We start from the raw sequence: 14,142 nt of genomic DNA on the forward strand, positions 1-14,142 counted from the left end.
ATAAAGGAGTAGGGTCGACTAAACTGACACTAGCGCCACCTCCTATGTAACGACCAAAGGGGAATAACCAGGATCGCTAATAACAAGCGCTGCCAATGGCCCAGTGCGACTAAAAAAGAAGCGCAACCGTAAAGTGCTTCGGTGCGTCTAATTGACCACAGCGCCACCGGGGAACGGACAAATGCAAAAACTGACGATGTTCTCCTCGTCAGAGAATCAAAAAGAAATTGAGATACGTTTCTGAATTCATTTGTTCACTTAATAACTTTCCTAAACGTTTCATATGCGGCCATATTCTTAATTCTTTTAATTTACTATATACATCATTCTATTTTCTTCTTTTATAGTATTTGAACTCTTCTTTTATATGTTTCTCAATTTACTATAATATATATAATCCATCTTCTCCGCTCTAAGTTTTTTATAATCTCCTTCGCTCCTATTTATATAGCGTGCTGCCATCTCTTGTCGATTCCGAGAAACCATTCCTCCTTGCAACATTCATTGTGTCGTGCGAAACTGGCACGTGACACAATATCCCCCTCCTTGAGGATAAAAAATTTATATATATTGGAAAATTCATTTGTAAATTTATAAATTTTTTCCTCGTTCTAGCTGGCTTCTCTTACTGTTTCTATTCTTTATTAACTAAGATCTTTTTTACTTCCTCCGTGCAGTTGTACCTCCTGATATTCTCCAGGTTTTCTCTTCTCTCTATCTTCGTTTCTGTATGCTTTACTATCGCTGTATTCCGAAACAAGTTCATGACCTCGTATGGCCCTTCATATATGAAAAACAATTTCTTGATTGCTTTCTCTGATGCTTTACTCATTGGGTGTGTTTTGCAAAATACTAAGTCTCCCTTTTTTAATTTTATTTTCACACCATTCTCTGGTTTTTTGTTCCTTTTCTTCATTCTCTTAATGTATATGTCTAGTAATACTTCCTTAGCCTCTTCTTTTGATACTACTTCCCTCGGCCAATCAAATTCTTTGAAGATGCTAGGTTCTTCCATATACCCCAGAAACAATTCCGCCGCACTCTTCTTTGTTTCCTCAGATATATGTACAGTTGTTCATCAATCTTATGGTTCTGTTAACTGCTGTCAACCACTTCGTATGATTGTCGTGACATAACATTCTTAGAATTCTTACTATTTCCCCGTTATATCTCTCTATCGGGTTCGAACTTGGATGATATCTAGTCACGTTTATCATTTTGATCCCTTTAAACTTCAAATAATCTTTAAAGTATTCGGATACAAATTGTGTACCATTATCAGTGAGAATTTTTACTGGAAGTCCATAATGTTTGACAAACCCTTCTTCTAGATATTTCACTATCTCCTTTGCTGTAGCCTTCTTGAGGTTATAACAAATCACAAATTTACTGCATACATCGACGCATGTGAGAATATATGTAAATCCTCGTGATCTTGGGAGAGGTCCAATCAGATCAATAGATATCATATGTAGAGGATTTTTTGCAGTTACGTGTAACTCTTCTCTTTCCATTTTTAATTTTGAAGGTTTAGTTTTTATACATAACATACAGTTTCTTACATGATCCACCACGTCTCTCTTCATACACTTCCAAAAGAAAAATCTCCGGGCAAGTCTCAATGTTTTATCAATCCCGAAATGTCCAGACTTCTCATGCACTTCTGCGAGTACCTTTTCAATTAGTGCGCCAGGTACGCAGAGTTGCACTTGATTGGATTTCTCTATGCTTACTCTAAAAATCATTCCTTCCTTAATTACATATTTTCCTTGTATCTTTGCACGTCTCATTTTCTTTCCATTTTCATTTCTATCTCCATTCAGGACATTTAAGATGCCACTTAATTCTTCATCTTTCTTCATGCTTTCTATCCATTCCTGTCTGGATATGTTCCCGAGTTCTTCATCCATGATTGCATTTATGGATAACTTCAACACTTCTTCTGGTTCCTGCGTCAAATGTAGAGGGGATCTACTTAGGGCATCTGCAATTTTATTGTCCTTTCCTTTAATATCCACTACTTCGAAACTGTATTCCTGGAGAAGTAATGCCCATCTTGTCAAGCGAGGATTCCATTGCCTTGCAGAGTTTAACCATATAAGGCTCTTATGGTCGCAAATAATTTTAAATTTTCTTCCTTTTAAGTAAACTGCAAACTTTTCAATGCCGAATATGATAGCCAAATATTCCAGTTCGCTAATCGTATACGCCCTTTCAAACGCTTTCAGTGCACGACTCGCATATTGAATTACAACATCTTCTCCATCCTCGGTTTTCTGGAAGAGATAGGCCCCTAGACCTATATTCGATGCGTCTGTTCCTATGATGAAAAGTTTTTCAAAATCTGGCTGGCCTATAGCTGGACTAGATGTCAGGTCTTCTTTTAGAATATTAAGAGCCGTTTCCTCCTCTTGTGCCCATTTCCATTTCATATCCTTTCTCAAAAGATCGTATAAAGGCTTGGCTTTTGAAGCGAAATTCCTAATAAATTTGCTCCTCCAATTGCATATCCCTAGGAATATTTGCAATTGCTTCCTGGTTGTAGGCTTTGGAAAACATTTTATAGCCTCATTTTTATCGCTGCAAAGCCTTACATTTATACTATATGCCCTAGGAACTTGATTTCTTTCTTTGCAAACGAACATTTCTCTAACTTGACTGTAAGTCCTGCTTCTTTCAATTTACATAAAACCCAGTCTATTTTGCTTATATGATCCATCCAGTCCTTTGAATGTATACACATATCATCTACGTATATTGCTAACCATGACTTTGTTTCCAGACCAAATATTCTGTTTAACGCTGTTGTAAACGCCGACACCGATGAATTTAGTCCGTAAGGTAGTCTCCTAAATTGGAATAACCTGGACCCATACCTAAATGCTGTGTATTTTCTAGACCTTTCTTCAATGTCCACCTGGAAGTATCCTAGCGTTAAATCAAAAGATGTGAAGTACTTGCTTCCCGCAAATGAATGCAACAGCTCATTGATTTTTTCTACTTGATTTCGTGGTAGTAATACATGCTTATTTAGCTCTCTCAGGTCCAAAACAGGTCTCACGCCTCCGTTTGGCTTGTCCACTACGTGCATGGGGCTTATGTGAATACTATTTGAATCTTCTATGATATCCCAGTCTAGCCATTTCTGTAGTTCTTCTTCAACAGCTTTCCTCTTGGTGAACGGTATAGAATATTGCCTAGATACTATGGGCTGATTTGTGTCGACCTCTATTTCATATGAATACACTGCTTGACAAGTACTTCTCTCAATTCTCTTCTCTCGTTTTCAGAGATTTCTATGCATTCGCTCACTTTATCTTGTATTTCTTTAACGGACGCCACATATTCATTTTCTTTTTCCTTTATTTCTCTATGTTTATCTTCGTCGTATTCACCTTCTTTATATATAACGTCCCTTTTATTAACCACAAGACCTTGTTTTCGAACACACATTTCTTTTGTCGACTCGTCACACATTGTCTCCATAGGAATATCAAGTCTACACGACTCTTCCAATTCCACATTTAGCCTTCTCTCTTTGACATGAATGTGCCCATCATACTTTTCTAGGAAAGACACTCCTAAAATAATCTCACACCGTAATCCTTTCACCACTAGGAAATTTACTGAGAAATTTTCACCTTGAATATTCATCATAATTTTTATTGATCCCTGTATCTTGTATTCATCCTTGCCGGCTGCCATGATCAATCTAATCCTGTCTTTCTCGCATGTATCTAATCTAGCTTGCAGGTACTTCTCTCTTATTTTCTTCCAGCATTCGTAGCTCATGACTTCCACTACGCTTCCACAATCTACCAAGCATTTAACTTCCAGTTCTATTATTTTAGCGTTAACATAAAACGTCCTTCCAGGTTTTAGTCTTCCAAAGTCTGGTTCTCCTACTAAACATAATTCTATCGTATCGCTGGGTTTCTCTATTGTTTCTCCCCTCATTTCATATTCCTTTTCACTAGCTCTCACACCTGGGGATTGCTGCAAGAGCATTACATGTTTGACGATCGCTTATGCTGGGCGTTCTCCAAATGTTCTCCTCCGTGCGATCTTTCTTGGAACCTTCTTCCATCATTACAATAGCTTCTTGTTAGCTCCATTGCCTCGTTTCTCTCTTCGTCCTGAGATATATTTCTTCTCTCAGTTTCATCATTGGATGCTCGTCCATTCTGCTGTCTTTCTTCTCTTTCCTCTCTCCATCTAGGACTTCCCCTTCTGCCATATCTTTGAAATCTATTTCGGCCTCTATATGTCCTATCATATCCCTGATATCTTCCATCTCCAACAAACTCTTGATTCCTGACGTAATCGTTCCAATTTCTCAAGTTGGTTCCTCTTCCTCTATCCTGATCCTGACCTCTCAAATCCAGATTTCTAACCTCGAGCTCTTGTCTTCGGAACTTTTGCCTGTTACTATTATCTTCGTCATCATAACGTCTCTTTGGATAAGGTCGACCATCCCTGTCATTCCTCTCTTTATCCCAAGAGTTTTGAGTCTTCTTCAGCATATCTTCTGTCCTTAGGTATTCTATTAAGTCATCCACTTTCTTTATTTTCACCGCTGCTATGGCTCTTTGGATTCTTACTGGTAGCGTTTGGATTACTTGTTTCACTAATACCTCCTCGCTGCATCCTTCTTTCAAATTCTTAAAGCTTCTCAAGGTTTCCCATGTACGTTCCTCCAGACTTTCAATTTTCGACCAGTCGATGTGTTTTCGTTTTAGGGCTTCCAATTGCCTTTCCTTGATGTCTTTGCTACAATAGTAATCTAAAAACTTTCTACTGAATTCTCGAAAGTCTTTGAATTTGTGTTGGTTTAATTGGTACCACCCGGCTGCTGACTGTTCGAAACACGTGTCAATGAGACTAAGAGTCATGTGATCTGGGATTCTCATTAAACGTATGTTCGTGGTAAGCTCCTTCAGGAATTTCCTTGGGCATTTCTCTGATATATTTCCATTAAATTTAGGCATATGCTGTAATTCCTGTGGTCTAGGTATCCTTGATTTATATCTTTCACAGCTTTTATATTCTTCTTCTAGCGTATCTAAAAATTTCTCATTGTTGCTACCTTCTTCACTACTCTTCCAATTTCTCTTTCTCCTTTGGTGAGATCTTTTCCCATAATCTTTTTTCCTTTCTTCTTCTGTTGTAGACTCATCGCTAGAGCTTTCTTCTTTTATATCTTTTTTGATATAAGTATCTTCCTCGCTGCATCGAAAGCTGTCTCTATCTTTCCTTTCTTTTATTGATATATTCCCTAATCTTCTTTCCACTTATTCCATTCTCTTCTCTGTTTTATCCATCCTGGATACTGTTCCGTTTATTTTTCTATCCATTTCCTTTCCTCTCTTATCTGCTGCATTCATTTTGGTTCGATTTTCCACAATCTCCTTTTCTATTCTCAGAGTTTTTTCTTGAGCTTCTTGAAATCCATGCGAGTTTTCTTCTCTGAGTTTTAGAACTTCCCTTTCGATTCTATTATTCACTTCCAAACTTCTATCTTCTATCAGGAGCTTAGCTTCCTCTATCTTGCTTTCGTTTTCTTTTATTCTTAAAACGGCTAATTCTATTTGAGATTTACTTTCGACCAGCTTTCTCTCCAAATATTCGTTTCTTTGTTTATTTTCCTCTCTGAGATTCGAAACCTCCTCTTCTATTCTTCTATTTGTATCTAAACTTGTACTCTCGATTAACAACGTTGTTTCTTCTATCTTACTTTCCAGCGACTTTCTATTTCCTTCACAGGTTTCATTCAATCTCAAGAACATCTCATGGGTTTCGGACCTCGATGCTTCCAATTTCCTGCTGTTTTCCTCGAGCCTTTCTTCCATCTTTTTATTACTTTCTTCTAACTTTCTACTATTCTCTTTTAATTCTCTCCTACTTTCATCTATCTTTTCTTCGAGTCTTCTATTATTATATTTTACTTCTCTGTCATTATCTTCCATCTGTGTTTTTAATTATCTTTCTAATCTACTGCTATTCTCTTTTGCTTCTCTGCTATTCCTTTTATTACTTTCTTCTATCTGCATCGATAACTTCTGGAACATTTCTATCATGTTCACCTCTTCTGTCTTCTTTGGTTTTTCCTTCATTTTCTCTTCTCCCTTTTCCCATTTCTTCTCTTCCTTTTCATTTATCCTTTCTTCCTTGCAATTTTTGCATACGTAATCTCCTCTTTCTTATTCTTATGTACTTTTCTCTTCTTATCTTCTCACATAGCCAATGTTTCATTTCTTTGCATGAGCTGCATAGGATAGTTTCTTCCTTATTTCCCTCTTTTCCACAACAGTTTAATATTTCCTTTCTGTCTTCCATTTCCTCCATTATAATTTCTCTGTCCTCGTCCTCGACTTTATTTGCTTTCTCCATCTTGGCTTTCTCTCTCTTTGCTTTCTCACTCACAATTCTGCTAGCCTCAACGTTGGTCGCCACTAATGCTACGCCCCTTGTGGGTACGTATTTACATGTTATTTACCACGGCTACAGATATCTTAATCTCAGGGGATAGGTTCTTTGATTGAGAATTCCAAATAAGAAAGCGTTTTATAGCCAAGAGGATATAGTTAAATGCGGATATATATTCTGAGAACTATACAAAATACAGAGAAAAATATATAGCGACATTGAAATATATCGAAAATTTACATCGGTTACATTCTTCTTGAAAGGAAATCTTCTTCTTTCTCTTCGTAATTATGGAAAGGCTTCTTCTTCTTCTCTCTCTTGATTATAGAATAGGCTTCTTCTTCTTTGATTATGGAAAAGGCTTCTTCTTCTTTTCTTCTTTTGATTATGGAAATAAGCTTCTTCTTCTTTAATTATGGAAAAGGCGGCTTCTTCTTTTCTTCTTTGACTATGGAAAAGCTTCTTCTTCTTTTCCTTTTGATTATCGAATAGGCTTCTTCTTCTTTTGATTATGGAAAAGACTTCTTTTATTATTTCTTCTATATATAAGAAATCTAGTTGCGTCGTCTCGCTTCCTTTTCTTTATGCCCTATATATGTTTTCTTTCTCTTTCCCGGTTTCTTTGGCAAACTATACAAGCTATACTTATATAAAGGAGTAGGGTCGACTAAACTGACACTAGCGCCACCTCCTATGTAACGACCAAAGGGGAATAACCAGGATCGCTAATAACAAGCGCTGCCAATGGCCCAGTGCGACTAAAAAAGAAGCGCAACCGTAAAGTGCTTCGGTGCGTCTAATTGACCACAGCGCCACCGGGGAACGGACAAATGCAAAAACTGACGATGTTCTCCTCGTCAGAGAATCAAAAAGAAATTGAGATACGTTTCTGAATTCATTTGTTCACTTAATAACTTTCCTAAACGTTTCATATGCGGCCATATTCTTAATTCTTTTAATTTACTATATACATCATTCTATTTTCTTCTTTTATAGTATTTGAACTCTTCTTTTATATGTTTCTCAATTTACTATGATATATATAATCCATCTTCTCCGCTCTAAGTTTTTTATAATCTCCTTCGCTCCTATTTATATAGCGTGCTGCCATCTCTTGTCGATTCCGAGAAACCATTCCTCCTTGCAACATTCATTGTGTCGTGCGAAACTGGCACGTGACACTAGGTAATGAAGTAAGTATTGATAGCCAGTGTGTGTGTGTGTGTGTGTGTGTGTAGGTATGCAAATAGTAGATATGTAATGTAAGACCACTAACGGTTTTTCCTTTTGTGTCTGCGAAGTAATTCCTTAAGCTTGTAGGTTAGGTTGAGTGATAGGTATTTCAAGTGCTTTGTGTAATGTTTATTACCTTAGATTTAACCATGTCAATATTGCAGACTCAAAAGGAAGAATGGTGTATTATAAGAGATCGCTGTGGACATGAAAGCGAGATCTTGTCATACACAGATGCAATCGACATTTATATAGAGTATATTTGCATGCGATATATCAAGTAGATTGCAGTTGGTTCTCCGGCGTAAGGCTGTAAGGTACAAATGGCTTTGCGTCCCTCTTCCAACAGAAAAAAAGAGGCCCTCACAGATGGTAGAGACGTTGACGGCGTTGTGAGGCTTTGAACTGGCATCTGCCTGTACCAACTAAGCCGCATCTTTTCAGAAGAGATGCATATAGGTAATGCCCAGGAACCCTCGACAGAATCATAGAAGCTATTGCACCGACAGCAAAGCATATCAGATATCCTAACTTCACGGCCTCAAAATCAACAACACAAGGATGTTCACAGAGACGAATTCTAGGTCTAGAATTGTGGAATCTAAACCTGGAACCATCTCTAGAAAAATTAGGAAATATTTTTGGATCAAAAGCACAAATAGACTATGCAGACGAAGTTAATAATTGTAATATAAGATAATTCAAGAACAGAGTTGGAAAGGAAGTCCAGCATTGCGATAAACTCTTTCGAGGACTTTTTTGATACGGCAAAATTGATGATTGCCACCCAGGAGACCCAATTTATAATCCTACATGATAAGCTGAGTGCTAATAAACACCCATAGATGAAACTCAGAGAAAATTTTTAGAAGAGTAAAAATGCTAAATATCTAGGTGTGAAATTACGAGAAATGCAACGATGACATGGATTATGTAGCTTCAAAGCTGAGTCTGTAATTAATAAATTGGTAGCAATAGGTTCAAATACATTCAAACTCTCTATGTCGCTTATAAACCCATAAATATTCATAATCTACAACGCGATTGATTCTTTCGACGGACCAATATGAGTAAACTACTTAAAATATACTAAAATAACCATCTATTTCACTCTGGAGTCCTAAAAAAAAACAATCCGTAGAGCATAGCTGTCTCCTGCTAAAAGAACCATATAAAACAGTGCAATCGTAGGTTCGGTTCTGTACCCGACTCTGAAATTCGCCCCTCCCAACAGTAATTTCTGGATCCGCCACTGCACACACACACAAACACAGAAAACATGTACGTATCTTCCTTCCTCCCTTCACAGTATTAAGAATTTGGCACTTATGTTATTTTAGTTGCTTACAACTAAGGAGCATAAGTTATTATATATATATATATATATATATATATATATATATATATATATATATAAAAAATGCTCCACTGTGCTTTGCATCACGCCATGAAGGCGTATAGGGAGTGTGGAGTTACGACCCCACACATTCTTGCATTCTTGATCACAACCGAAGGTGCTGATGTGATCAGCCCCACGCCCCTCTGGCCGCCTTTACTCCCCAGAGATTCCTCCGGGTACCCACTTTATACAACGCTGGGAGGGCGGCGGAGCAGCTTGAACAGGTGTGAAAAGAATCCCGGTTCTCCCCCACCGGGGATCGAACCCAGACCTCTCGCATGCTAGTGAGACGCCCCAACGACATTCTTTTCTTTTTTAAAAGGAATACCCCTATGCGGTAGTATCCCCGACAAACATATGTTCTAACCGGGATTCGAACCCGGGACCCCCGGCTTCGTAGCGCGCTGTGCTAACCACTCCGCCGCCATGTAGGTCGACGGCGACTGAGCTACAGCATAACTGCTAGACATTATAATGTTTGTTCGAGTTTTAAGTCCACTCCTACATACAGATAGGCTAATCGGGACTGGACCTACAGTTTACCTGGGATCCTAACCACTAGTGCCTGCATCGGGTATCGAACCCGGGACCCCTTAATTGCAATACGACGACGTTACCACTATGTCATCGGAGAGGCCCGGATTGCATAACAACGATCCTGACGTAGCTTGGTTGTTGGTTGGTTGATTTGGTGTTTTAAGTCCACTTTATGCACAGTAAGGCTAATTGGGACTGGACCTACAGTTTAAAGTGGAATCCGAACCACTATGTGCCTCCACCGGGTATCGAACCCGGGACCCCTTGATTACAAGGCGACGACGCTACCACTGCGCCATCGGGGAGGCCATTATCCTGACGTAGCATCGTAACCTAAGCAAAGATTGTAATTCGTGAGGGGGAAAAAAATAGGTTTTGTCAAGCGAATGCCTCTGAAACAGAGACCACAATCAAAATTATTTCGCATCAGAACGTCACAATGACTTCACAAAAATGTAGGTAGCTCTCCTGTGTGGATTATCCACGGATCACTGGAACCCTCCAGTTCCTGGTATAAAAGTGAGTGGGAAGATGAAACGGCGTCCCTCTGTGGCCCTAATGGATTAGAACGGATACTGAAGCACAAAGACTCACGCTCTTACATATTCCGTTCGCTCTACAAAGGTACAACAATCGGTGGCGTGACCACAAATTTCGGAAGGGAGGAGGTGGTACTCCGTATTTTTCTCTTGCGCTGACTCCAATAATAACCATATTTTGTCATCTTTTCTTGACATTCTTTTAATTTTTCAGAAACCTGGGCCACAGTAGAGGTTCGACCCCCCCCCCCCCCCAACACACACCCTAAACTCAATTAGAAATATAGATAAATGTTACAAGCGTGGACAGAAGAAACTAATTTGTCTGAATTAACAAAACATTTTTTAGCTGAACTCTTTGGTAACAAGAAACAAAAAGAATTGGTGGCTTTTACTAAATTTGGCAACTCTGATCGAATTGTTTGTTAACTCTAAACAAATGTGCACCATTACTGAAAAAAATTGGTTCAGATGGACACACAGAGATGTGCTTATCGGAAACAAACTATTTTACATATAAAAGTACATAGTCACCCAGAGAATTGTCCTCGCTGTAGTCCTAGACGCCAGTGTCTCGTTAACCTGCAAAAACTAATGTTACGTCAAATCTGAAAAGAATGGAAATCCTGAATCTGAAAGTTGTGCAAAGTGGAAATAGTCGCCTGCTTTTAATAAAACCTTCACATGCGTCGCCGCGATGGAGGCACATAGTGGTTCGAATCCCATTTTAAACTGCAGGTCCAGTCCCGATTAGCCTTACTGTGCATAAAGTGGACTTAAAACACCAACTCAATCAACATGCGTCGCGGGACGGAGGGTCGAACCAGTTAGTCGACACCATCTTTGAAAATTGGCATCCTTCAGTTCAAATTTGAAGAAAAGTTTTTTAAAAAAATGCATACGACTTTACCCCCCCCCCCCCCCCAAAAAAAATAATTCTGACAACACTCATGTTTCTATCAGGTAGGTAATTAAGACAATAAGATTGAAATATGGAAAAGTTAGTCTTAATTTGTTCTGCTCCTAAGTAATTCCATCGCGATGTTCCGGCCCATTCGAGGAATCCCCAGTAATTACAATGACAAAACTGCAACGATGTTTTTTCTACCTTCTACCAGCCAGGGACCTGCAGAATGTGTTTCGTCGCTCCCTTCTTGACATGTGGCAGGAAGAGTGGGATGATCCCAGGGCCGGATTTACCTCTTTGCCGCCCCTAGGCCAAACAAGCTCTGCCGCCCCTCATAACGTCTATCAAGAATGAAATAAAATCATTATTTTCTGTATTACTATTTTTACTATTAACGGCATGCAGTATTAATCAAATGATTATTAATTAATATTAATGAGTTCGCCATTGCAACTGAAGGTGATCCGCCACTGATGACTGATACCGATGCCTGAGATTCATTGGATGCATGAGGAACATCTGTAGAACTGACAGAACACACACTGGGCTCATCAACGGCAATTTCCTCACTTTTTTCCTGATTACATTTCTGTATAAAAAAGAACCGATTTTCGGAACCTTCTTCAGAAATGCTTCCTACTTTTCATCTTCCTCCGCTTTTCTCTTTTTGTATTGTGACCCACCGAGTCTTACTCTTTGATCACTCATAATGAGCGTAAAGACGTTTTAAACTTACCCCAACAAACGCACATCGGACACTGACACGCGAGACGCGACACACCACCTACTTCTTGAATAATATTCTCGAGCAACTAACAGTAAATGCGAAATGCCGACAGTTTAATTCTCAACAATTCAACGCTAATCACATGCTTTTGATATGCGGCCAATGCCGACAGTAACAAGGAAAGGCGTTCCTGGAACGCAGCCAAGCCGGTGTTGTCTTTCAAAAGCAAGCGGCAGACTCCACGTTCTTGCCGCAATCGCCGACCCGGCTCAGCACAATACTGTACATTCGCAACAACGTCGGTAATTAAAGCAACAAATTAGAAAACTAGTTCCGAGCCCTGCCAACTTACCTCTCTTAAGGCGAAGAGGGACAATTACGCACCAGGCATGCATTTATTCCAATATCGTCGGAATGAGCAATGCTACTAAAAAGATCTCCGTCAGAAATGAAGAGTATGAATTTCTCCCCATGTGGCAAGTGGAAGCGGTATCCTAAGTTGATTATTAAGCCTTATACGATTTTTGAAAAATATGATGAATTAGTATTTACCGAATACCATGCATTCCTTATGGGACATCAACTTCAACTTCAAGTTACGGCTCATCAAATGGGAGTTTCGACTTTTCCTACTACTATGATATAGTTCAACGTGTCCTTTTTCCGTCCATGTACTTTTCTACGTCATCGGATGTTTGATATTCCCGAGAGAACGAATAAAATAATGGTCCCATAAGCCTAGTGCAGTTCTCCTTGCCTCCTACGGCCATCCTGGCAGTGTTGCCAAACCTGATGTTCATAATAGAGCTAAATTTCACCATTAATATAGCTAAAGAAGACTTTCAAGGAGCTAGATTAACGAAGGCTGCATAAAGTGCCTACTAGGGTAATTTTAGTTGTCAGAGGGGTGGGGGTGCTGCTATTGCCGTTAGCTTTAAAGTGATGGCAATTTATTCTTAGTTTTCACCGCCTATATTTGGCGGCATCACCCATCTCGATAATCCAATGATGTTAATATAAAATCGAAAATAAAGGGTTCCCGGATAACAAAATTGTCATCTTCATCTTAGCCACAGCGCTATATATAAAAATACATGGGGAGGAAAGAAGAGGTGGGTGACGCAGCCTATAGCTATACGAATATCACGTCACGTGCAAAATGTACACTCATGGCAAAAGTTGGTCTTTATGGGCCGGAGCCAGTGGTGGCATCATGGTGAGGCAGAGGGCGGGTGCCACAGTTCGCAGTCAAACGAGTGCACGAAAGAGCCAGATCTGCCTCCAAAAGAGCGAAGTTGGCAACAGTGATCAGCAGCTGCCCCAGCGAGAAAGACCTAGGGGAAATTGTCCCTCCTCGCCTTAAGAAATATTCTTCGTTAACTTATATTTACAATACAACTACATTAAGTCATTCCATTCGTGTATCCGGAGAAGAAAAGAGGCAATCCGAGAATTAGGTATTCCTGGATGAGGCAACGGGGAACAAGCTCAAGATCAAGCATGACGTTTCTCGTACCGTACCTCTCGGCAAGAGGTTGATTTAACTAGACTTCGAATTGGCCACAGCCGTCTAACCCATTGTCATTTGCTTCAAGGGCGGGACCCTCCAATGGGTCGTATGTGTAATGTTATTTTAAAGGTTAGCATGTTCTTATCGAACGTGTCAATTTTTACTTTCCTTAAATTTTAAATTTTCCCAGCTGTTTTTAGCTTTTTGGAAAGAGCGGGCCTCTTATACGTGTACTCTCCTTACCTTTGTAATATGTTGTGTGTGTTCTGCGCAGGTCCCTTTACACTTTTGCACTTTTATATTTTCTCAAGAGGTTCTTTCAGCCGGCCACCGTGGCGGAGTGGTTAGCACATCGTGCTACGACGCCAAGAGTCCCGGGTTTGAATCCTGCCCTGGGCAGGATGTTTGCCTAGATGTTTGTGAGCAGTGGCGGCGATTGGGTTCCAAAACTTGGGGGGGGGGCAAGAGCAGTTTACTTTCCCTTGGTAGATAAGATTTACCATAATCGCCGCCACTGTTTGTGAGTGTCCATTCATCAATATCATCATATCATCACTCATCCCCCGTACTATATACCACGCCACACTTACTTCATCACGGCCGAAGGTGGGGGTGATGTGATCAGCACCACCTCCCTGGCCGCCGTTACACCCCCCCCCCCCCCAGAGTTTCAACTAGGTACTTACTTTATACGACGCTTGAACAGGTTGAAAAAGTTCCGGTTCTCCCCCGTCGGGAAGAAAGTTTTTCATCCCCATCTTTGCAAATTAGCCAAAAGTGGCACAAGAAGTGAAGTAAAAGAAAGCAAATCAATCAATCAAGGGGTTCTATACACCCCTTTAATTTTTTTAAGGTAACGATTAT

The 14,142-nt window shown here is 39.7% G+C and overlaps 1 protein-coding gene across 1 annotated transcript in view; it reads right to left on the reverse strand.

Moving 5' to 3' along the window:
• The window catches only part of LOC145987698 (uncharacterized), a 126,765-nt gene that overhangs the window by 50,386 nt on the left and 62,237 nt on the right, over positions 1-14,142 (reverse strand). The gene's annotated exons all lie outside the window — the stretch shown is intronic.

This window comes from Lepisma saccharinum, chromosome 5, assembly GCF_977018435.1.
Source record: "Lepisma saccharinum chromosome 5, izLepSacc3.1, whole genome shotgun sequence".
In the NCBI taxonomy this organism is placed as follows: domain Eukaryota; kingdom Metazoa; phylum Arthropoda; class Insecta; order Zygentoma; family Lepismatidae; genus Lepisma; species Lepisma saccharinum.